The 27767-nt window shown below is 32.4% G+C and overlaps 1 non-coding gene across 1 annotated transcript; it reads left to right on the top strand.

Annotated features, from left to right (window-relative positions):
* The first annotated feature begins 24224 nt into the window (after positions 1-24224).
* Positions 24225-24331, top strand: LOC136204952 (small nucleolar RNA R71). Its single transcript, XR_010675762.1, has one exon. It is a non-coding gene; the product is annotated as a small nucleolar RNA R71 (small nucleolar RNA).
* Positions 24332-27767: the final 3436 nt, after the last annotated feature.

Below are 27767 nucleotides of genomic sequence, written 5' to 3'. Positions count from 1 at the left end.
AGTCGTTTTCACTGAGTCTGCCAGCAGTTCTCTTTAGCCAATCAGATTCCAGCGTCTTCTGTTCTTCGGTCAGTGTGACAGTATGTTCCTCCATTTTGGGTAATGTCAACCAGACAGCTTGCTGTGTCTTCTGGTTTTTTACTTAAGGAGGAAATACTTTGTCTGGAAGCTGTCTTATGGTCATCAGCTGTCTTGTACGTTTTGTCGAGACAGCTCAGCAGCTTCATACCGAAGTTGTCTACGTGGATCTTCTCGATCCTTCTTTTCTCAGCATGCGTCTCATTACTTCAACGGCAACGTTTTGGAGACACGCAGTCTGAGTGATCTTGGGTTTGTTTGACTTGGGCCTTGACTTCCATATAGGGCTTGAGCCTTATGATCTTTATGTCTTATGATAAATTATAAACTCAACATTGAACAAACACATTAGTAACAATAAGCCAAAACATTTAAACTTAGTGTGTTGTAGAATATTTACTTTTACTTAATTAATTTTGTCAAATCAAAATCTTGTGGAAAGGTGTTTCAACAATATTTTTATATGTCAGTTTATAAATAAAAGATAATAAAATTATAATTATTACTTGTAAATATGATTCGGACCTCCTAAATTGTTATAAACACATTACATGACCCTTAACATGATATTAACGGGCTTTTCGACGGATAGTGTTGATATACTAATATAAAAATGACATAAAGTATTTAAAAATAGTATTATATCTTCTTATATTTTTAAAAGTTATCATTAATATATATAGATTTAATATCTTCCCAGCCCCCTCAAGTTGTCCCAATACTGCAACTGACCCCGAATTTAGACTTGTGACAACTAACCCCTTCAACTTGTTTATTTGGAACAAATAACCCCTCAAATTACTCAATTGGAACAAATAACTCTTATTTAGAACAGATAACTCCTAAAACGAAAAAAAAACATTCAACATAATATTACATCAAAAATAAAAGATTTCAAAATATCGGTTGCTACGTCTAACTATAATCTACTAATACATTAACTAAATGGTAAAAAAAGAGTCTCGAAATAACCTATTTAAGGGGTTATTTGTTTCAAATAAGCAAGATGAAAGGGTTAGTTGTCACAAGTCTAAGTTCAGGGGGTCGCGGTATTGGAACAACTTGAGGGGGCTTGGAAGGTATTAAGTTATATATATATCTATAATAAATTTACATGTAGCCCGAAAACATGAAATCTACACTAACGCAAATAGGTTAACATGATTGTGACATGAAATTTTTTGGGTTGAGTTTAAGTTTACTCTTTCTAACACGAACCCAAAAATAACACGACACGAATATGATAGTAGTTGACGGATAATTATATTATGATTAAAGGTTCAAATTGCTGATCGAAGTTGATATGGAGGGTCAATTTAGCTCAAATCAATTTTTGGGTATCAATTCACCCCTTAAACTTGGTTGGAAATGTCAATTTAACTCAGGATCAAATCAGTCCTAAAAATATAATATATTTTTGATACATGAACTTTATCATGTTTATATTTTGATTTTATATTTAAAAACTATTATATTCTGCGCAATCGCATAACGTTTTGGCTTCGACGAATTACTTTATGCGTTAGTGGAGAATATCTAATTTTGGATAAGAATTAATTGAATTTAGAATTTTAATTATACTATATTATTTTTTAAATTCTTTTGTTAATGAAATAATTATATTAAGTGATAACACGTGAGAAAAATAAATAGCGGTAAAAATCGAACTGATAAAAGAAATCTCTCGAAATATGAGTATGAGCCACAAACAATTAATTCTGAGAGAAACTCCCCGAAACAGAGATAAAAAAAAAACTTAACTGAACCCTTTAAAATTTTATTAGTGCATTGATATTTTGCACTGACACATAAAATAATATGCCGACACGAAAGTGTTTTGCGGTTGCCCAGAATATAATAATTTTTAAGTATAAAAATAGATTTCAAGTATTAAAATATAAACATGATAAAGTTTAGATATCAAAAATATATTATATTCTCAGAACTAATTTTATTCTGGATTAAGTTGATATTTCCGACCAACTTTAAAGGTTGAGTTGATCGAAAGATTGATTTGCGAGCTAAATATATTTAACCCTCCATGCCAACTCTCAAGGACAATTTAAACATTTATTCCATATATTATTATAGGAATACAATAATGAGCTGTGGTCAGGAAGTACGCCACGTCTCATATATATATATATATATAGGTATAAGTCTAGTTTTATATAATATATTCATGAAATGGAGCATACCTTAAAACAGAGAAAAGGATCATGGACTGCTGAAGAAGATGATCGTCTACGGACATGCATAGAAGAGTATGGTGAAGGACAGTGGCATCTCATTCCACTTCGATCAGGTTTTTTATTTGTTTTGTTTTATGTTATCTAGGTTTAATATATCCTCCACAATAGATTTTTTTTTTAACTTGTTTAAAATGTATTCCACAATAGTTTTTTTTTTTATAAATTAAGACACAAAATTAAAAGGGTAAATTACATCTATGACACTGAATTTTACCCATTTTAATATTGATATGACTGAACTTTAATTTTTAACAATATGGTCATTGAACTTTACACTTTTTAATACCGTGGTCACTCAACACTTCAAAACGACCGTTGACGGCTTCAAAATAAAAAAATTCGAAGTGTGAATGATATTCTAAGGAAATTTAATTCTTGAAAATTTTCGTTTTAAGGTCATTTGGGTGTTGTTTGGTTAGGGGGAGAGTGAATTTTCAGAGAGAATAAACTCAAAAAAAAAAATATATGATTTTAGAAAAAAAAAATGTGATTTCATGGTAAATGTCGTTCTGAACACTTTAATTAACGGTCATTTTGAGGAGTTAGTTAAAATTTAGTAGCCACGTGTTAAAAAGTATAAAGTCCAGTTGTCATACAGTTACGAATTGAAATTCAGTGGCCATAATATTAAAATGGTAAAGTTTAGTGGCCATGTGTGTCTTTCATATATACATATAACACTGAATTTTTTTGGCCCCCTCCAGCCCTGGGCCTTAGGCCGCCCCAATCCGGTCTTAGATCCAGAGCCGGCCCTGATTGTAGATCGAGAGAGAAATCAGAATTTAACGGAGTAATATAAATAACGTATCACATTCTGTTATATATCAAAATCTAAATTAGTACCATTTTTTAAACGTTATATTGATATTATTTTATATGTGGAATTTAGATATTTCACAAAAACCATAAACATATATATAAAAGTTATGGTTGGCTCGTACATATCACTTTAAGTTGTTAGGTTTACGGATATAATACTAAAGTTTTGTTAGACATAATGGTCAATTATTGGCTTAATATATCATCCCTCCTTTTAATTTGTTAAAAAACTTGATTATTCTCCCGAACTTTCAAAGCATTTCGGTAGCTTCTTAACTTATTTAAAATGGTATGATAGCCCCTCAACTTATTTAAAATATAAACAGTTAATTATTCGGTTTTAAAGAAATAAATCGTATGTGGAAGATGTGTATTGCACACACCTTGGAATGTTATTACAGAATTCACAGAATGGATTAAAACATTTTAAACGAGTTCTTACTTGTTTAACTGTAAAACATATCCTCTATGATATTAAAACTTTCTAACCTAACTTTGGTTCTTTGACTTTTTTAAGATGCGTGCAACATACTTTCTGTATGCAACTTTTTTTTTTTTTGCAACCGAGTGATTACTTGACTACATTTTAAGCAAATTGAGAGATTATCAAATCATTTTATGCAAGCTCAACGGATTATCAAACACTTTAAAAATTCAGGGTATCAATCAAGTTTTTTTTTTTTTTTTTTTTTTGGATAAGTTCAAACCACCAATGCTATATTAAGCCTCAACTATTTAAACATTAATATCTCTATTTATTATTATAATTTTTACGGGTAAATTACACTCATGGCTACTAAATTTTATTCTTAATATTGTGACCACTAAACTTTACTTTTTAATATCGGTGACCAGTCAATGCCTCAAAACAACCATTGACGAACTTAAAAAAAAGGGCGGCCCGGTCGCACTACGCGTCCCCGCTGAGCGAGGGTCCGGGGAGAGGTCCCGCCACAAGGGTGTATTGGGGGCAAGCCTTCCCCTGCCAATTTATTTGGCAAGAGGCCGCTCCTAAGACTCAAACCCGTGACCTCTTGGTCACACGACAACAACGTTTACCATTAACGGACTTAAAATAAAAAAATTCAAAGAGTGAATTATGAGGTCATTTAGGTGTTGCTTGGTTAGGAGAGAGAGTGAATTTTTAGAGAGACAAAGCTCCAAAAAAATGCGATTTTGGAAAATAAAAATTTGGGTCCATAGTAAATGTTGTACAATCAACTTTAATTCTTGGAATTTTCTATTTTGAGGCCGTTAACGGTTATTTTTATAGTGTCAAATTAAAATATCATTGTTTTTAAGAAATGGAAAACATTAATCTTCTTTTGGACAAAAAGAATTCTACAGATGCTTGTTTAACAAAACGTGAAAACACATGAATTTTTTTAAAAAAAAAAATTACCTTGATAAAAACTATATAATTTTTTGTTTTACATATTGTATCAGGATTGAATAGATGCAGAAAAAGTTGTCGATTAAGATGGTTGAATTATCTGAAACCAAATATAAAAAGGGGAGATTTTGAAGTGGATGAAGTTGACTTAATTGAACGACTGCATAAGCTCTTAGGTAACAGGTAAGAAAATATTACTCATTTGTTTCATATTACATGTCTTTTTAGAAATTTGTATAGCAATTAAGAATATTAGGAAAAAAAGACTTTGTTGTCCCTTATTTATTGATTCCACACTATTTATTTATTTTATAATAAGTTCATCATTTTAATTAATCTCCATAAATCCATGTTTTATAGCACACAGAAGGTGTACTTAATGTGTATTGATCATATAATATGAAACACAAAAAAACTCTAGAAATACATGTAATATGAAACAGAATGAGTAATAAATACTTGCTTATATACAACAAAAAAAAAATCAACTACCCCTTATTCTTTGAAAATGTGTTATTTACCCATTTAATTTTTTTAAAGTGATTTATTAACCTCATAAAATTTACATGACAGAGTAATGAGAGATTTTGGAAAAGTTAAAATGTGTACACTTTAAGTAAGTTTAGGAGGTTTATAGACCATTTTTAGAAAGTTCAGGGCTAATATGTACATTTCAAAGAACCAATTGGTCACTTTAAACAAGTTTATAGTATTCCATCTGTTCTTTTTTATAAGTCGTTTAAGGTTTTTCATCAAAACCAATGCAATATTAATTATACTATTAAAATCATTAATTTACCCTTAACGCATCTCTCCTAAATTAAACTTTCTAGGGATAAGATGCATAAATACCTCTAACATTTACAGACAGGAGCAATGTTACCCCTAACGTCTAAAATAGTGCAATTTTACCCATAATGTTGGCAGTCAAGAGCAATTTTACCATAACATTGACAAATTGATCAATTGGAGAAATAATTCATCAAACTGTCGTCTCTATCATTAATCTTGTCATCTATACTTCACATTTGCGTTATTTTATCAATCATTAGTAACAAATAATAAACATATGATTAGACGTGAAGTTTAAACAAGATTAAAAAAATATACTGTCTTTTATAAGAGTTGGATAAAAAAAATTCATATATTTCACCGAATCTATAAATATTAATTTCCAATTCTATTATTAAATCATCAAAAATATGATTTTTTTTAGAATCAACAGATATGTAATTGATGTAGAATAAGGAACAACATATCTAAGTTTTATAATAATGTCTGAAATTGACCCAATTTACCAACTTTAAGGGTAAAATTGATCTTTGTTGCCAACATTATGAGCAAAATTGTACCATTTTAAACGTTGTGGTAAAATTGTTCCTGATTGTAAATATTAGTGGAATTTTTGCACCCTAGCCCTTCTTTCTATGTAATTCTCTCTCTTGTTAAATTTTAAGGGTTAAATTAGGATTATTTATATTAGGGCTAAGGGTGGATCTCATAGATTCTTAAACCGGACTGAATATCCGAAAAAAAAATCCATTGGATTGAACCGTTGACTTTTTCTACAGGACCAAACTGAATTGTACTGTTGACTTAATTATGTACAACTATAGAGATTTTCAAATTCCTAATATTACTGAGTAAATATGTTGGAAATTTTAGAACCGTACTGAATATCCGAAAAAAAAGATCCAGAACCGGATTGAACCGTTGATTTTTTCATTAGGACCGAACTGAATTATACTGTTGACTTTAGTAGATACAATTATGGAGATTTTCAAATCCCCGAATTGTACCGAACCGTACTCACCCCTAATTTGTATCAATACTAAACTTATCTCTTATCATAAATAAGAACAAATTGAGAAAATATTTCTAAAATTGCATTGTAATACAAAACGATATATAAAAAAGAACAAATTAAAAAAGCCAAAACGTGATATAATAAAAACGGAGGAAGTAGTAAATAGAACTTTTTCAAAGTAGATGAGAGAGTAGTAAATAGAACTTTTTCAAAGTAGAAGAGGATAGTTGACTTTGTTGGAGAAATATTAAGTCTTTTCTTTAAATGAGAGAAAAGTATAAAAACGAACTCCGTGGTTTGGTCGTTTGCAAAGACAGTTCATATTGTTTAAATGTTTACAAATAAAGGTTATGTGCTTTGTGAAATTTACAGTTAAATAATATGTGAATCAAATGTTCAGTCAAATAATACTTAGTTAATTTGCAAAGTTAAATATTATATTTTGAGTTGCAAAGTCAGTCATTTTAGTTGCTCTAAATCGATATCGTTTGATGTAGATAATCACAACAATAATTTTTTATGAAATGACTGAATTTATAAACTGTATAAAGCAGTTAACACATGTTTACAAACTTTTGAACTACAATAATTTTACTTTACAAATCGGTCCAATCACAAACATTAATTTATACATTTCTCTTAAAATATTATATTTGGTGAGTTAGAAGATGACCCCATGCAAAAAGATTAGGAACCTTTTTTTATGTGTGAACGACATCAACGAGGAAAAGGAATTAGCGACATGTCTTCCCTATTCCATATCAACTAATTTTATAATATAATCTATAAAGTTTTCTTCAAGAACGTATTTTACTCAAATTCTATAATATTTTTTTTTGAAGCAATACACTTTACTAATCAATCGATACCACTTATACATATTTATTTTTTCTTACCAATCATCTATCACGTAGTGGTATATTGGTAGAGTGCATTTGATGTATAGAAGGGATGGGAAAAACTATACACTTCTATACCTCTCCGATTAAAAATCGCACTTTAATCACGCACTCCAAAGTGAATACAATGATCAGAAAATCCTAAAATATTTACATTCATCCTTGTTTCCCACGCAAAGAAAAGACCCCCCCCCCCCCCCCCTCCCCCCCAATCTTCCCGTATTTGCCGAGGAAACAGTATTACTATCGAACATCCACATCAATCGATCCACTTTATGTTATTCAGACTTGACTCTGTATAGAGACAAGATTTCTGACATTTTTTCTCACACGACGAGACAAAGATTGGACTATCTTACTTTTTACATTCTAGTTTAGGATTTTCATGGCTCTTGGAGGAACTAGAAGCCAATCTCCACTGTTTCAATATATTTCATGACATCATAGTACGTAAAAAAATTAAAAAATATTTCAATACATGGTAAACAAAAAAATATTTCATTAATAATTATTAGGTACGTATTATTAAGTTCACTAAATGTCATTATTTATTCAAAATCAAAAATATAACCAACCACCTAGTTAATACGTACTTAAATCAACCAAAAAAATTAATTATCAGGGGGAATATTCGGAGATCCCTAATCGAGAATTAACGGGGCGGGGATACCTTTTCCCATTCCCCACCACGGGACACAAAAATATCCACATTCCCGTCCTATGGGGATCCTTATCGGGGATTCTCTGTCCCCGTCGGGACGGTCACCAACGGGGAATCCCCACTACATTTACATCCCTAGTTAAATATCACTTATGGAAATACTTCAAGAGGTAAATGTTACCAAATGATACCACATAGGATAAATGATAAAAATTTGAATACCACATGAACCAAATATAATTTTAATTCTTAAATTAACTTTCAATCTATATTCAAAAATTTAATTGTATCTCTTTTAAGTATAAAATATTAATTATTTTGATCATTTAAAACCTAAATAATATTAATATTTATATAAATCTTTTTTACTATATATATATATATATATATATGAAATAAAAAACGGAGCCCCCTCCAGCCTTGCGACCTAGTTCAGGGCACTCCTCACCTAGATCTATCTCTGAACTTATTCATTACACAACCTTTTAGCTAGAGATTTCAGTTTAACAAGAGCGGGTCTCAAGCAGGGGCGGATATAGGGGGCCCGAGCCGCAGGAACCACCTGACCTGCTTGTCTCCATAAAATTTGAGGCTATGGTGATTCCGACCTCACTCTAAGAAATTTTGATGGGGTGCTATTCGGCATCCTCAAAATTGGCACAGGTCCTGTTCGGCTCCAATTTTTTTTTTTTTTTGCCAATTAGACCTTTCTTAAATCCAAATTTCTAATTTTTTTAACCTATTACGCCCTCTCTAAATCCGAATTTTTCTAGTAGACACAATTGTTTTTACATGTAACTTAATTTTGAAAATTTTTACATTGGTACTTAAAAATTGGTTCTTAACCACTTAGATTATAACACGCATATATAAGGAATTTTTTTGAAAAAGTTCGATTTAACATTTTTTTTACACACGCATGTAAAATCAGAATCCCAACCAACCAATCCTGTGTTCATCACTGGTCTCAATTTTTGTATCCCTCTAAAAATAAAAAGGTACATGAACACAATCATCCTTTGTGCCTATTATTCCATAATAAAAACAAAAATTGGGAAATTTCTCATATTTAAAAGAAACCTAACCAATCTTATTCTGTTCTTAATATTTTGACATGATATGGTCTCTTTTTAAATTTATTTTTGATTTCGCTATTGATGTATTGGTACGCATTAAACCTAGACATGTTTAAAAGCCCATTGGCCCGTTCAGTCTGCTTTTCAAAAACTGGACTTGGATATATATATTTCATAATAGGTCCAGCTCAGTCCAAGTCCCCTTAGGCCCGAATAAAGAGTGGGTTGGGTTTGGAATTTATCTCAAAACCCAAGTCCAACCCGACCAGATTCGAAATTTTTAATAATAATTTTAATTTAATAAATTTTATAGCTTAATCAACTTTATATTCGAAAAATAAAAATTTCTTAAACATAAAAAATTTCCAAACCATTCAAATACAAAAACAAGTTATAAAATTCTTTGTATGCAATTAATTTCACATTAGTATATTTATTGTTTTTTTGAAGCCAACATTGCCATTTATTTATTGTACAAAATCTATATATTTTAGTTAGTTAGAATTGGTGAACATGTAAATTTTTATTACTATTTTATTTATTGCTATGAAAGGAGTATTTTTTTATTTAGGATTGCGTTGATTGATTTTTATGAAATAATCCTATAAAGTTTCATTTATTGTACTTTATTATTTATAAGTTTTAGTTTAATTTTAATTTTTAAAAAAATACAAAGATATTAGTTGGGCCGGACCGGGTTGGATTTCAGAATTAGTTCTCTTAGCCTGGCCCAGTCTGGCCCGAGTCCGCTATAAATATAGTACAAACTAAGTTGGGTTTGGGCAAAGTAATTATGTGACAAGTTCGGTTAGGTCCGCCCCGACCCAGCCCATGAACATGTCTATCAATAAGCATTTTACGGCAATCATTCTATCACAATTTGACTGTTTACTAGCAGTGTTGGATGCTGGATTATTATAGATACTCCGTAACTTTTTATGATTTTTGTTTATTAATGTTATGTTTTTCCAATTTGACATATTGAGCTATCAATCAATTATATTCGTATACATCAACTCACTAATTAGTAGAGGTGTCAAAATGGCTAAAAAGATTGACCCAACCTATTTAATAAATGGGTTGATCCAATCCAATCTATTTAATAAATGGGTTGTAATAACCTATTTGTATAGAGGTCAAAATGACCCAACCCATTTATTAAATAGGTTATATGGGTTGACCCATTTAACTAAATCTAATTAAAAATTAAACAAAAATAAAAAAAACGTAGAAACATAAAAACATAAAAATGTAAAAATTACACGGATTGACTCATTTAACCCAATTAACTAAAATATAATATAATATCTGGTTATCCATCCTGTTATATGATATAGTCTCTTAGTGTAATTAAAATTCAATTTAAATTCAACTAAGTACAAAAAGAACTAGCGTAAAAAACCTAGAAATTTGTTCATTTGAATTTCAATTAACATACACGTAAAAAACTATTAGTCCAAATAATGTAATGTTCTATAAAATCAAACAATAACGTAGTAATCATCCAAATCATCAAGAATTTTTTAAATTCCAGAATTTTTGAAATTTCAGAATTTTCAAAATTTCAGAATATCTAGAATTTCAGAATAAGTATGAAAAGAATAATATGAAGAGAATAATTCTGATTTAGTGGAGCAATAATTCAAATTTCATTCAATAATTCAAATCTACTAATATTAAAGAATAAGTATTTGTGGTGGTTTTAAGATAAATAAGAAACTAATGGGTGATTCAAAAAAAAAGAAGAAACTAATGGGTTATTGGGTTGACCCTGCCAAAAACCTATTCAACCCTTTTATTATATGGGTTAAATGGCTCAACCTCTTTATGACCCGGTCCATAAAAGGGTCAACCCTAACCTATTTAAATGATGGGTTAAATGGGTCAATAAATGGGTTATGACTCATTTTGACAGCTCTACTAACTAGCGGAACAATCCTAAAATTAGGTTAATGAAATCTATGTATGCCATGCCATTTTTTACATTAAAAGAAGGGAAATGACAAATGTTGGCAGTCAAGAGCAATTTTATGCTTAACGTTGGCAAATTTGGTCAATTTGACAAATAATTCATGAAACTTTCCAGTCACGAATCTTATCATCTACACTTCCTATTTGCGTTGTTTTATCACTAATTAGTAACAGATCACAAACACATGAATATGAATATACGTGAAAAAAATTATACTGCTTTTTGTAAGAGTTTGACAAAAAAAATCCAAATATTTCGATGAATTTAAAAATATTAATATCCAATTCTATTACTAAATTATAAAAAATATGAAATATTATTTTCTAGAAATATGTAACTGATGCAGAATAAGAAACAAAATATTTGTGTTTCCTAACGATGTCTCAAATTTAGCAAACATGCCAACGTTAGGGTAAAATTGATCTTGATTGTCAAAGTTATGAGTAAAATTGTACCATTTTAGATCTTAGGGGTAAAATTGCTCATGACTCATCACATTTTAACCAATCTCTGACACCCCCCCCCCCCCCCCCCACACACACACACACGTAAATGCCCATCGGATTGTTGCGTGCACAATATAGGTCCATCCCACCATGTGTTTTTAAATCCACAAATTAATGAGGTTGTCAGGACTCGAACCCTTAAATATTTTGGTCCTAGATGCTCTAATTCCATGTCATGGAACCATTTTAACCAACAGCTCAAGCTGATAGTTAAGCCCTAATCATAAATCTTATATTAATCCCTGACAGAAAACCTTATTAAAAAAATATATAAAAATCAAAAAGCTCAAGGTAATATTTATTTTAGCATAAGAGCTTATTATTGATTTGGTAATTATGATACCTTTGAGTTTTGTTTGTTTATTGAGAAATTTATTGATTGATATGCAGATGGTCATTAATTTCCCGCAGATTACCAGGAAGAACCACAAATGATGTAAAGAATTACTGGAATACTCGTATTAAAAAACAAAGTTCTCCAACAGAAATTACACCACTAAAAATAATAAGACACACTATCTTCAAGCCACGACCACTTTCATTCTCTAACAAATGTTTTTTCTGGTACGGTGATCAAAATAATATTCAGGTTGCCGAGCATAGCATTGATGATAATGATAATGATAATGGAGTGGAGCAACGAATGGAGGAAGTAAACCACAATGGTGCATTGACAGAAAGTGTTGCATTAGCCGAAAATGTTGCACATCATATTGAAAGTAATGCAGACAACAACCATACTAATCAGGCTTGTTATGCACAAGATAAAAGCATATGGAGTGACTTTTTTCTTGATGATATAAGATTTTGGGATATTTTTTATTATCCACCAGATTTATTTATTTGAACTTATTAATATTAGTTTCTGTTGTTTAATGTCTAGCTATGAGATGGTTTTATTTTATTAATGTGCATCTAGTCTATGTTTAGATATAATGAAATATAATAAAATATAATTAATTTCATATTTATTACGTTTATATATCCAAATGATTTGAGTCGTATGCTATTTTTTTTAATGAAAATACTTATAACTTCATTAGACTAAAACATAATAAGTACAACAAGAAAACAACAGTAAGAAATCAAACCTTACAAGATCTACAAAAAGCGATTACATAGAGCAAAAAATGCTATAGAGGCATAAAAAACACAAAACAACAATGAAACATGTATTTCTCGTAAATCAAAGTCCCTAGAAAAGTAGATGCAATCCAAATTTAACCATTTAGACCATTTAGAACATTTGGATCTAAGTCTTTTCTTGTGTTACAACCACGTAGATTTATTGATTCATGGATAAGATAAATCATTTCTGCTCTTCCTAAATGTTGAGCGATTTCCGCAAGTGCACGGTATACGCTTGTAGTAATAAAAGATATCGATCTCATAGGGAACGTTTTTCAACAAAAACTTATTCTGAATCGGTTAAATTTACTTTTAGGTTTATAATATGGAAAAATAGTTTAATCGGTTTTGGTTTTGAAATTGCTAGAATAAGAATTAGATTAGAGTATGAAGATGTTAGAAAATATCTGATTTAAGAATGAATTTGCAAAACAGGAACGTTTTAGTACTTTAGAAAAGTGAACAAGTATATTTGTTTGCATTAAGCAAAGAAAACAACTTTAAACTTTGTACGAATTATAAAGATGAAATAAATGACGGAACCTCTAATTAATAGGCTTTGAACGCGACAAAACCCTTATCCGGGATAATTGCCCTTAACCAAATTAAAACTCTACCGAGATAATAATTTGCCTAAGTGTTCAACAAAGTTTCCTTGTAAAGATTTTGAATTAAATGCGTTTTAATGAAAACACCAGCAGTCACTTTAGTGGATTGGTTACCATAAGTGCTGCATAAAAATCTATCGAATAGAACGGACTTTATTAGATGAAATATAATTTGATACAAGTTTACAGAGAATATGGAGCATGGAAACATTCGACGGCGTGCAAGTGAACGGGTTGTCAATCCTTTCCTTGGGTTTCGTTAGAGTTTGTCAGGCTCAGGGGCGGATCCTCTACTCAATCTTCTCGTTGAATCTTCGTAATAGAGACTAGGTCGGTCTACTACCAAAATGTAAACTAAACTGGAACAATGTCTAAACGCTGCTGAGTTTGTTATTATTTAGTAAACAATGTGTGTACATCATATTTCTTTTTACAGAATCGAAATCTAACTTCTGAATCATTTGACTCGGAATTTCTGCATAAATTCTATACTAATCTCTTTCTTGTACACATATCACACTATATCCATCAACTCTCCATCAACTCTTTATTTATAGATGTTGAAGAGTCTTGATTGAAGTGTCGTGTCCGTTGTGAAGGATCGTATCCGTTGCGAAGGATCGTGTCCGCTGCGAAAGGACGTCTTTATCCACCCGAACGATCGCGTTTCGTCGAAAACGAAAGTGTGTAACTAGGCTTCTAAAATCTCCTGCTCGTACCGAGAATGGGGGAGCAACAATTTGGTCTTCGGACGAAGGGAAAGAGGGCTGAGGAATGCGTGTCACGACCGAGAATTTGAGATTCTCGGTCGCGGCTTTCATGGAATTCTCAACCGAGAATTCTGTCTTTCAACCGAGAATTCAGCATTTCTTCTATTTCTGACCTCGTCTTTGTCCTCGTTTTGGTGTAATTTGATCTTCGTTGTTTTTAACTCCTTTTGTAGGGTTTTTATTCTGTTTTTGAGCTCTTTTCGTTCCTATTTGGATTTTACCAAATATTTATGTACCTTGCATGAAAGAAACATATTCGGGAGTAAAAGTATTCTAAATAGGTATAAATAGCACAAATTCGTAGCAATATTGATGTAATTATAGATGATATATTAGGTATATTTTGGTCTTAACAAATCTCCACACTTAATCTTTTGCTAGTCCCGAGCAAAATTTCTCTGAATTTATTCTTTATCTAATCTCTTTATGAAAATAGAACATATATCTTGGCATTACCTTTTAAATTAGTTAAGCCGAAAAGACTAGCTTCGCATGGCAAATTTATACGCAAAACATCAAACTAACTTAGTATAAATACGATATATCATTCGTCTTGTATTTTCAATTTTGAATTGAAGCATTCGGGACGATGTATAAGCACGCATGTTATTGAGTCTTTCATCTCAAGGCATTTCAAATCACAAAAATTTCTTTCCCAAACCTAAACTAATATATGAGATATATTAAATTTAAATAAGTACTTAGGATTAATTTAGTTGCTTAGTTACGCCCGAGATAAGGGTGGTCTTGATCGTAACTTTATACGTATTTTATTGCTTTGTGTTTGCTTAAGAGGTACCGATCATGCCATGGGTGGACGCAATCGTTACTTCAAACTTAAACACGCTTATTATTTTTTCTTTTTTTTTATCTAAACGTTCCTTCCATACCTCGATTGTGATAAGGGTGGTCGCAACCGTGGCCAAAAGTAAACGGTACTTAATTTTCTTCCCTTTCATACCTCGATTGTGATAAGGTTGGTCTCAATCGTGGCCAAAAGTTAAGAATTAAACTAATCGATTAATTAACATGAATTATAAAAATTGAATTTGGGAAAAAGAAAGATAGCACATTCATCCTATATTGATTTAAAATTCAACATGTATTATAGCTAAAGTTTCCTTAAAAACTTCAATTGATGTTAATGTAAGACGAAATCAAACCGAGCTAAAATTGTTAGTTCAATTTAATGCATATAAACCTAATTGAAAATTAAAACAAGATTTATTGTATCATGATTTGCATGATATAAAATAGAGATTAGAATAAAGAATTTTTGTTACTTAAATACATTCACTCGAGATAATTTTACTTAAAATCGTATCGAAGATTTGTGAAAAATATGAAAAATATTACCCGTGTAGAAATATTATTTCTAACGATAATGATAACCTAAACAAATAATCATAGGTTAAAATATTTTAAACATATGAAAAATGTAAAGTTAATAAAAATAGCGTTTTAAACAAGTTTATGTTGCAAAATACGTTGCATTTGCATATAAATGATTCGTTGTGCTAGAAAAACAAAAATGATGATGTACATCTCCTCCCACACTTAAATTGGACCATGTCCTCATTGGTGCAAAAATCGAGATATCAAGAAAAATAAGCACAAAATAAAGCATACGAAATAAAGATAGGAATTGAGCAAATGAAACATTCAACATAAAATTAAAAATTGAAAATTCTACCAAACATATTAAAATGAAAATTGTACCAAATTATATCAAGATAAAAAAAATAAAATTAAAGAAAACAACCTATGCTTGAAGTGGGGAATCCGGAGGTGTAGGTGAAGTCTCCACATTTCGGCGTCGGAAAAAGGAAAGCATCCGATGCCGAGTCGACCGATGTTCACGCCTCAAAAGGTTGAGGTTGTCATTCATCACCATATTGTTTTCAACCAAATCATCAATTCTTAAATTCATTTGACGATTGTTGGAATTGATTTGGTTCAAAATTCTACGCAAATCTACCGGATCATCCTCCGCTTGAGGTGCTTGGGGTTGTGCTTGAGCCGGTGGTTCATCCTCCTCGCCTTCCGCCTCTCCGCCGCCTTCGGTACCTACAAATTAAGAACTTGAAGCGCCACCACCCATAGTGCCACGAAGATGGGCAATACGGGTAGCATAGGAAATAAAGACGGGAGGTCCTTGTGGAAGCAATAAATGAGCTCGCTCAAGAGCCGAGATGTCCAAAAGTGGAACATACCCACGGTAGGTGGACATGTCATAATCGGCCAACTCACCCCGTGCTCCCAACACAATAGCGGTGATAAAATTACAAAGAGGGATTTGAATGGTACTAGCCCTCAAAGCACGGAACAAATTATCAAACAAAATACCAATGCTATCAATCCGCAAGCCTTTAAGCAAACTATCCAAAACATACAAATCCCGAACCTGAATCTTGGAACTTTCAACACGACTAAACACGGAGAAACTCAAATACTTATGAAAGAAGAACACACAATTGTCCTTAATCAACTTGCTTGAAGTGTTTTTCGAATTAAAATAATCTTGATCCGAGAGAGTTTGCCAAACAGCATCATTATCAAAATCCCTAGGCTTATCATAAAAATCAGAAGTAGGGAAACCAAACATGTTTCCCATTGCTTCATAATCAATGGTGTAAGGTGTACCTTCATTCCTAAAAGAGAAGGAAGTTTTCTTCTTGTTCATGGTCAAAGTGACCAAAAATTCCACTACATATTCATTAATACGTGGAAAACGCATATTAACGAATTCTTGCCAACCCAAAGCTTCAATGAAGGCATCAATTCGAGTAGAGAAATTTAATACTCTTACCGAATGGAAGTCTAAGAAGTGCATATCTACAAATTGGCGGTCGGCTTGTGAAAAATGTTTGAAACGAGCGGCTTCTTCCTCCGAAGCGATGTCAAAATAAGCTCCACATTGAACCCGAAGGCGATTAGCTTCCGTAACAGCGGGCTTATTACCAACACGCTTAGTCCTAACCATGGTGATGGTGTTTAGTGTTTTTTTAGGGTTTGGGAAGAAGAAGGAGAAGAAAAAGGAATTGAGAGAAAGAGTAAAGCTTGAAGATGAGGTTGGGGGTTTTGAATTGGAAGTGATTGAAATAGAAAAGAGGATAGAAATTGGAGTGAATAAATTGGGAAGAGTAAAAGTAGATTTTTGGGGAAGAGTTTGAAGTAAGGGATTGGGTAAAAATAGAGGTGATGTGAGGTTTGTGTAAGAGGTAGGTTTATATAGGGTTGTATAGGTAGGTGTATAGGTAGAATAGGAATAGGAATAGGCAAAATTTGGTGTCAAAATCGGATTAAGAAATGCCTACAGGTCGCGTGTCGCGACCGAGAATCTCAAAGCCGCGGTCGCGGCATGCGACTTTCAGGCAATTTTTTGTCCTGAAAATTGGCCGATCTTGCTGCTCATACCGAGAATTATTAATTCTCGGTAGAGAATTGGTCAAAATGGCCTATTTGGGTGCCTAATGACTTGGTTTGTGCAATTTTTGTTGATTGAATGGTTTCTAAACTTAATATTAAGTGTTTCTGCATTTAAAACTTAAATAAATGACATTAATTGCAAGGAAAACCAAAGGTTTAACCTTAATAAATTGAATTAAAGTGTAATAAATTGGTTAAGAAGAATTAAGGAAACTTAAATGTGCATTTATGCATATAAGTTAAGAGAACCATATTAAATGCATAATAAGTGCATGTTAATACATATTTAATACATGAATTGAGTTGATTAAATGAAAACTTAATTCATTAAAAATAAACCGAGTTATAAAAAGAATTAAATGTGGATATATGTGTGGAAAAATAGAAAACCATACTAGTTCATGAGAATCCTTTTTATCTTAATTTGAGTTAAGAATCGACCCATATGAAATATGCTAAGTATAGATAATGGATCAAATAGATAGTTAAGAATTGAACTAAATAAAATCTTTATTATATCAACATATGTACAAATAAGGAAAACAAAACAATAATTAATACAAAAAAAAATATGTACAAAAATAAAATGAAAAACATAAACTATTCTACATATTCATCCCTATCAAACGGGATTCCTCTAGCCTTAATACGCTCAATTTCTAATTGCACGAAAGCTTGACGTTCCGTTGCAGAAAGAAAATGCGGGCCGGCACGAAAGATACGTTTCACAAGTCCTTCGTACTCGAGAAACTCATAGTCAATTGTCGGGAAGAATTCATCATCACTGTAAGGAATATCATTTGTACCCTTGGTACCGAGAATTATTCCACAAATTATACTGCCGAACCCAATCTTCTTATCTTTGGATCGAGAAGCGGCGACAAGACCCTCCATCAGAATTTTGGAAGAATCCACTGTATTTCCCTGGAATACATCCCCAAGGATACAAATCAGTGTCACGGACTACACTACTGAATGTGCACCCGAATAAACTGTGACATAGAAATTTGTGCAAATACAGCATGGAACTGGAGTGAAAAGACTTATTGTAGGCGAGTTTTGAATTGAATCGCCAGAATCCAGTGAGCATTCTCCAAATATCAGTGGATGTCATGTCTCTTCTAGGATGACGTTTGATTGTATCCCTCGGGGGAAAACCAAACCAAGCATGCAACTCGGGATAGCCAAAGGTGAAAATTTCGCCATCACGACGAAAACTGAGACGTACCCGTCGTTTATTAGTGAAACGCACGGTACAAAAGAATTTGAGTATCCAGTCGCCTATTATTGGAAATCGCATTTTGGCGAATTTTGTCCACCCTAAACGTTCCATATAGCGGCTCATGTCATCACTAATTCCAAGTTGGTTGTTAAGGAATTCATCCATATACAACATTCCGGTGAAGAATTTGTAACGGAGATTCCAATAACGCCTACCTTCATCGTGGTTGAAGATAGGAAAAGGCGCCCCATATCGCTTAGATAAGTCTGGGCGTTTCTTGCTTGAGGCAGTGGTGTGCCTTGAAGCATTGTATTTGGTAGGCATGGTGCAAATTTTGTGTTACTTTAGCAAAGAACGGTGTTGGCGAAGAAAAAGCAGAGTTCTGACAAAGATGAAATGAATTGTAACAGAACTTGAATCCTCTAGGATTAATTTATAAGAGTTTAAGATGAAAAGAGGTATTGTTTTAATTATGAAAAGGTATAAAATTACACCTTTCGGGAATGAAGAAACTTAAGGTTTCATTTGTCAAGAGGTTTGTTGAAGGGGTTAGAATGTTTCAGACCTGATAGCGCAGGAAATGCGCGTGTCGCGACCGAGAATGGCTAAGCCGCGGTCGCGACATGCTGATTTCCTTACAGAAATCAGGCATCGAAGCTACCTCCCGATTCATGGTAGAGAATTAAAAATTCTCGGTATGAACAGAGAAATCCGAACCTGTTTGGACTATTCTTAAAAAGGAAATTCTCGGCAGGGAATTCTAAATTCTCGGCAGAGAATTTCCTGAAACTTCAAATTCATCTTAATTTCTAAAAATTAAATCTAAAATCATGAAATAAAAATATTTTATGTATTTAAAGCATAACATAAAGTCATCTAATCATAAAATTTGCATTTAAAATAAAATAAACAAAAATATAAAAAGCAATAAAACAAAATAAACTGTGTAAGAAAACTGAGTAATTTATACGTCAGACAATCTTGTTACGAACTCAATTCCTAGTTGGGAAATATTTTCGTAATAGATTTTACATCGATTACCATTAACTTTGAATCGAACTCCGGTAGGACCTTCCAGTTCTAAAGAACCATAATCGAATGTTTTGACGACTAAATATGGTCCTAACCATCTGGACTTAAGTTTTTCTGGAAACAAACGAAGTCGTGAATTAAATAACAGCACTTTATCCCCAACATTAAAGTGTTTAACTTTAATTTTGGCATCGTGCCATTTTTTTCACTTTTTCTTTATAAATCTTTGCATTTTCGTAAGATAGATGACGTAACTCATCTAACTCATTCAAATTGAGCAAACGTTTCTTACCTGCTTGTCGTAAATCAAAGTTAAGTTCTCTAATAGCCCAATAGGCTTTATGTTCTAATTCGACTGGCAAATGACATGCCTTCCCATACACTAAGCGGTACGGAGTCATTCCTATTGGTGTTTTAAATGCAGTACGGTATGCCCATAACGCATTATTGAGTTTAGAAACCCAATCTTTTCTAGAAGATGAAACTGTTTTCTCAAGAATCCATTTGAGTTCTCTATTTGATATCTCCGCCTAACCATTTGACTGAGGATGGTACGGCGTTGATACGCGGTGGCGTACTCCATATTTTTTCATAAGCGTTTCAAAACTCTTGTTTATAAAATGAGTACCACCATCACTAACGATGACTCTTGGACAACCAAATCTACAAAATATATCGTCAAGAAAACTAATGACAACTTTAGAATCGTTCGTCGGGGTTGCAATTGCTTCAACCCACTTTGAAACATAATCAACGGCAACTAATATGTAAGTTTTACCATTAGAAGGGGGAAAAGGTCCCATGAAATCTATTCCCCACATATCGAAAACTTCAACTTCTAATATGGTTGTGAGGGGCATCTCATCTTTCCTTCTTAGATTTCCTGTTCTTTGGCACTTATCACAACGAGTAATAAATGAACGGACGTCCTTAAACATCGTAGGCCAAAAGAAACCACTTTCAAATATTCTAGCTGCTGTCTTGTTAACTCCATTATGTCCTCCATAAGAGCTAGAATGGCATTCCGACATTATGGATTCGTATTCATCTTCACCAACGCATCTCCTAATTATCCCGTCACCACAAGTCTTGAACAAAAAGGGATCTTCCCAAAAATATTGTTTAATATTGAAGAAAAATTTCTTCTTTTGTTGGAAATCTAATCCTTCCGGAACAATATTGGCTGCAAGATAATTAGCAATATCTGCATACCATGGTGACATGGCACTTTTTATTTGATAGAGGTGTTCATCAGGGAAATCATCTCGTATACCTATAGTTTCACCTATAGGACCGTTTTCATCTTCAAGTCTCGATAGATGATCGGCGATAAGGTTTTCTACTCCCTTTTTGTCTTTAATTTCTAAATCAAATTCTTGCAATAATAAAACCCATCTAATTAGACGTGGTTTTGCATCCTTTTTAGCAAATAAATATCTTAATGTTGTATGATCAGTATAAATAATAACTTTTGAACCTAATAAATATGACCTAAACTTGTCACATGCAAAAACTACAGCTAACATTTCTTTTTCTGTTGTGGTGTAGTTTAATTGTGCACCAGACAGTGTGTGACTTGTATAATAAATGACATGAAGTTTCTTATCCTTCCTTTGTCCTAAAACACATCCGACAGCTAAGTCACTTGCATCACACATAATTTCAAAGGGTAAATCCCAATCGGGTTTAGCAATAATAGGTGCACTGACTAAAGCCGTTTTCAATGTTTCGAAAGCTTTAACGCATTCTTCATTAAAATCAAAGGTTGAATCTTTCATGAGTAAATTAGTAAGTGGTTTGGAAATTACAGAAAAATTCTTAATAAATCTTCTGTAAAAACCAGCATGTCCTAAAAATGATCTTACTCCCTTAACAGTAGTTGGAGGGGGTAATTTCTCTATTACTGAGGTTTTTGCTCTATCTACTTCTAATCCTTTTTCAGATATTTTGTGACCTAAAACAATTCCTTCGTCAACCATGAAATGACATTTTTCTCAGTTTAATACCAAATTTGTTTCTTCACACCTAGACAAAACTTTATCCAAGTTTTCTAGGCATGAATCAAAAGAATCTCCATAAACTGAAAATTCGTCCATAAAAACTTCCATGATATCTTCAATGAAATCATTAAAAATCGCAGTCATACAACGTTGAAATGTTGCAGGTGCGTTACATAGACCAAAGGGCATTCTCCTATATACAAATGTTCCATAAGGACATGTGAAGGTTGTTTTATCTTGGTCATCCGGGTAAATGTATATTTGAAAGAATCCGGAGTAACCATCTAGAAAACAGTAGAAAGCATGACCATCTATCCTTTCGATCATTTGATCAATGAAAGGAAGAGGAAAATGATCTTTCCTAGTTGCTTTATTTAGATTTCTATAATCTATACAAACCCTCCAACCAGTGGTGGTTCGTGTGGGTATTAATTCACCTTCTTCAGTCCTTACAACTGTTATGCCTCCTTTTTTAGGTACGCAATGGATTGGACTAACCCATTCACTATCCGAAATAGGGTAGATGATTCCATTGTCCAGAAGTTTAGTAATCTCATTTTTTACTACTTCTTTCATATTCGGATTTAGGCGTCTTTGCCTATCCGCTTTAGGTGGCTTATCTTCTTCTAAGTGAATTATATGCATTACAATGCTCGGATTAATACCTTTTAAGTCTGAAATTTGCCAACCCATACTTCCTATCCTATTTCTAACAACTTCTTTCAATTTCTCTTCTTGGACTTGTGTTAATTTGTTAGAGATAATAATAGGTAGAGAATCGCCTTCGCCTAAGAAAGCGTACCTCAAATGACTTGGTAATTCTTTAAGTTCTAATTTAGGTGGAACTATAATTGAAGGCGGAACTGGTCCATCTTCTCGAATCAAAGGTTCTGGGTCCTTATCTTCTAATTCCTCACTCATTATAGGTTCTATTATTTCTTCTTTTTGAACAATGTCATTTACGCATTCTTCAATTAAATCAAGTTTCATACAAGCGAAATCCTCCATAGGATATTTCATCGCTTGATTCATATCAAACTCAATCTTATCATCGCCTATTCTTAAAACTACTTTCCCTTCCGACACATCAAATAGAGCACGTCCCGTGTTCATGAACGGTCTACCAAAGATTAGCGAACAATTTACATCATAAGCAAAATCTAAAATAACGAAATCGGTAGGAAAAATAAATTTGTCAACTTTAACTAAAACATCTTCAATTATACCGTATGATCTTTTAGTGGTTTGATCTGCTAATTGCAAAACCATATTGGTACGTTTGATATCTTCTTCTAAGCCTAACTTATTAAAAATAGATAATGGCATCAAGTTAATGCTTGCTCCTAAATCACAGAGACAACTGGGAAATTGAATATCTCCCAATTTACACGGAATGGTAAAACATCCGGGATCTTTGAGTTTTGTGGGCAAATTACTTGACACAATTGAACTGCAATCTTCAGTTAGCGAAATGGATGAAATTCCTTCCCAACTGATTTTCTTTGAAATTAAATCTTTGAAGAATTTACCATAATTGGGAATTTGCGTAATCGCATCCATAAACGTTAAATTAATATGCAAATTCTTAAGTTTGTCTAAAAATGTTAAAAGTTGTTTGTCATAGTCCTTATTGCGGACTTTGTGTGTAAAAGGTGGTTTGGGTACATAAGTTTTTGTAATAAAGTCAATTGGTGCATCTTTTTGTTTTAATGTATCTTCTTTGGGCGTCGGTAAATCAGTTCCAGGTAAGGTCGAATTTCCGGGCATTTCCGGGCCTAAGTAGTTTTTTCCTGAACGAAGAGTGATAGCCTTAACATGCTCTTTCGGATTTTCTTCCGTATGGCTTGGAAGACTTCCCTCTTTGCGGGATAGAATTGATTTAGCGAGTTGTCCAATTTGAATCTCCAAATTATGGATGCTAGATGATTGGTTTTTAATAAGCTGATCGAATTTATTCTCGATCCGTTTAAAAGCATCGTCGTGATTACTTATTTTTCCGCTCATAGCATCAATGAATTTGTCGATTTTAGAAGATAAAGTGCTAATCGAATCTCTTGATTGATTTTGATAATTAGTAGTACGATTTTGATTAGCAGTAACATTATTATTGTCTCTCTAGTTAAAGTTAGGATGATTTCTCCATCCAGGATTATATGTATTGGAATAAGGGTTATTATTTTGGTTTTGCCCTTGGACAAAATTTACCTGTTCAATTTCACTCATACCTTCGTAATCCACATCTGTTTGGATTGGCTTACCATTAGAATCACACGGTGCCATAAACCTATCAATTTTGTGCGATAAGGCAGAAAATTGGGCTTGCAACATCGCTACTGGATCAAGATTCACTATACCTTTAACTGATGATGTTGTTGAGGATGATGGTTTCACTGATGGTACGTGTCCACGTTCCGCGGGCCACATACAGCTGTTGATTGCCATTTCCTCCAAAAGTTCTCTTGCTTGGGCAGATGTTTTCTTCATGAATAACCCTCCAGACATAGCGTCCAATGAGCCTCTAGTTGTAGGGTTTAGTCCATTGTAAAATGTTTGCATTAAAAGTTCGACGGGCAATTGGTGGTGTGGGCATAAACGTTGAAGTTCTTTAAAACGTTCCCAAGCTTCATAAAGAGTTTCATTATCATTTTGAGAAAAAGATGTTAACTCTTTAATGACTCTTGCGGTTTTTGCTAAAGGAAATTTTTTTGATAAAAATGCTTGGGCTAATTGCTCCCAAGTCTCAATTGATGCGGCTGGCATAGAAGTTAACCATTCTTTGGCTCGATCCTTCAAAGTAAAAGGAAAAATGCGAAGTTTGATTGCTTCTGCAGTTACATCAATAATTTTGAAAGTGTCACAAATTTCTAAGAAATTTGTCAAATGGGTATTAGGATTTTCGTTAGGTAACCCGTAAAACGTTACATTATTTTGCAACATATTAAGCAACGCAGGCTTAATTTCAAAATGATGTGCATTAATTTGGGGTCTAACTATACTGTTTGTTACACCGGCCACTCCTGGCCTAGCGTAATCCATAAGTGTGGCCATAACTTCTGGCTCGGTATTTATCTTTACTGGGGTTTTGTTTTTATTTTTCTTGTCTTTCTTGTTCTTCTTAATGGTTCTATCAATTTCTGGATCTAGTGGTTTTGGTGGTATGCCTGAACTTCGAGAACTGCGCATGAACCTGAAATCTTGCACGAACTGAAACTACCTATAAAACAGAATTTGAAGAATAAATATATTAGTAACTGAAAATAAATAAAATATAAAAGTTTGAATAAGTATGAATAAACCTAGATTCGTAATAAAACACGAAAAATTTAAAATTTTGTCAAAAATTTTGGCGTTCCCCGGCAACGGCGCGAAAAACTTATTGAGCGATTTCCGCAAGTGCACGGTATACGCTTGTAGTAATAAAAGTTATCGATCCCACAGGGAACGTTTTTCAACAAAAACTTATTCTGAATCGGTTAAATTTACTTTTAGGCTTATAATATGGAAAAATCGTTTAATCGGTTTTGGTTTTGAAATTGCTAGAATAAGAATTAGATTAGAGTATGAAGATGTTAGAAAATATCTGATTTAAGAATGAATTTGCAAAACAGGAACGTTTTAGTACTTTAGAAAAGTGAACAAGTATATTTGTTTGCATTAAGCAAAGAAAACAACTTTAAACTTTGTACGAATTATAAAGATGAAATAAATGACGGAACCTCTAATTAATAGGCTTTGAACGCGACAAAACCCTTATCCGGGATAATTGCCCTTAACCAAATTAAAACTCTACCGAGATAATAATTTGCCTAAGTGTTCAACAAAGTTTCCTTGTAAAGATTTTGAATTAAATGCGTTTTAATGAAAACACCAGCAGTCACTTTAGTGGATTGGTTACCATAAGTGCTGGATAAAAATCTATCGAATAGAACAGACTTTATTAGATGAAATATAAATTGATACAAGTTTACAGAGAACATGGAGCATGGAAACATTCGACGGCGTGCAAGTGAACGGGTTGTCAATCCTTTCCTTGGGTTTCGTTAGAGTTTGTCAGGCTCAGGGGCGGATCCTCTACTCAATCTTCTCGTTGAATCTTCGTAATAGAGACTGGGCGGTCTACTACCAAAATGTAAACTAAACTGGAACAATGTCTAAACGCTAGTGAGTTTGTTATTATTTAGTAAACAATGTGTGTACATCATATTGCTTTTTATAGAATCGAAATCTAACTTCTGAATCATTTGACTCGGAATTTCTGCATAAATTCTATACTAATCTCTTTCTTGTACACATATCACACTATATCCATCAACTCTTTATTTATAGATGTTGAAGAGTCTTGATTGAAGTGTCGTGTCCATTGTGAAGGATCGTATCCGTTGCGAAGGATCATGTCCGCTGCGAAAGGACGTCTTTATCCACCCGAACGATCCCGTTTCGTCGAAAACGAAAGTGTGTAACTAGGCTTCTAAAATCTCCTGCTCGTACCGAGAATATTAAATTCCCTACCGAGAATGGGGGAGCAACAATTTGGTCTTCGGTAGAAGGGAAAGAGGGCTGAGGAACGCGTTTCGCGACCGAGAATTTAAGATTCTGCATTTCAACCGAGAATTCTGTATTTCAACCGAGAATTCAGCATTTCTTCTATTTCTGACCTCGTCTTTGTCCTCGTTTTGGTGTAATTTGATCTTCATTGTTTTTAACTCCTTTTGTAGGGTTTTTATTCTGTTTTTGAGCTCTTTTCGTTCCTATTTGGATTTTACCAAATATTTATGTACCTTGCATGAAAGAAACATATTCGGGAGTAAAAGTATTCTAAATAGGTATAAATAGCACAAATTCGTAGCAATATTGATGTAATTATAGATGATATATTAGGTATATTTTGGGCTTAACACTAAATCAGAAAAAAATATAAATGACAGCATAGTAGAAAACAGATACAATTCAGACGAATAAAGAGATTCGATAAAATATATGAACACAGACTAGAACGAAAAAATAAACCAGAGTTGTATTAATAAATGTGTATGTATTAATAAATTAATCAGAGTTAAAGGTAATAAACAAGAGTTGTGATTTTAACAATAATTTCTATTAATACATGTGTATGTATTAATAAATTAATCACATATAAATATAAGAATGAAAATCAATTAATTCAACCATTAAAATCAAAAAACTAAGAAATAGAGAAAACTAAAAGAAAATAAATAAAAGAAAATACATAAATATTCTATTTTATAAAGAAAATATTCATTTTAAAAGAATTAAAAATAAATACTAAAACTGAATAATATGATAAAATAAAAATATTTGTCAAAATGATTTTTTAGAGTAAAAAGGTAAAAATAAATAAATATAAGGATAAAAAATGAAATTAATTTAGAGATAAAAAAATATATAAATAAAAAATATAAGGATCAAAAAGTAAAATTTTGTCAAAAAAAATTTGAGGAAAAACATAAAACATATATAAGTATAAAGAACAAAAGTGAAATAATCAAAAGATTAAAAAAGTATAAATAAATATATGGATCAAAATAAAAATTAAAAACAAAATATAGACTAAAATAGAATTTTACGAGGGTAGATGTTCAAATCAGTAAGAGAGTGAAAATGGAATTGAGCTTTTTAGGGTAAAATTAGAGTTTTGAGCCATTTTAGAGATTTTGAATAGTGAAACTTCTAATAATAGTATATTTGGTGAAGAGAGCTTTGCGAGAGCTTATAGGGTCCAAAAAGATAATTTTGAAAAAGTTAGTTTTACAAGTTTTTTTAATTACCTTATTGCTCCATCTCTTTTGAAAGACATATTTACTCCTAATTACAATTGAACCCTAAATAAAATATAGTTATAAGATATAATTGTCCTTATTTATCATTTTACATAAACAACTAATCAACTAGTCAAATCAGGTAACCAAAATGATAATCAACTAACAACTAATGTAATCAGTTAACAATTGTTTGTCAAACAGGACGTTTATGCTATGATCATGTCTTTTCTAGCAGCCAGCAATGTTGTCTCCTCTTTACCGATTCCAATGTTATCTCTGTTGAAACACCTTTCCACATAATTTTGATTTGAAAAAATTGTTTAAGTATAATATTC

Source organism: Euphorbia lathyris, chromosome 8, assembly GCF_963576675.1.
Source record: "Euphorbia lathyris chromosome 8, ddEupLath1.1, whole genome shotgun sequence".
NCBI classification, from domain to species: Eukaryota; Viridiplantae; Streptophyta; class Magnoliopsida; order Malpighiales; family Euphorbiaceae; genus Euphorbia; species Euphorbia lathyris.
The sequence above is the reverse complement of the archived record's forward strand: the minus strand, read 5'-3'. Positions and strand labels throughout refer to the sequence as shown.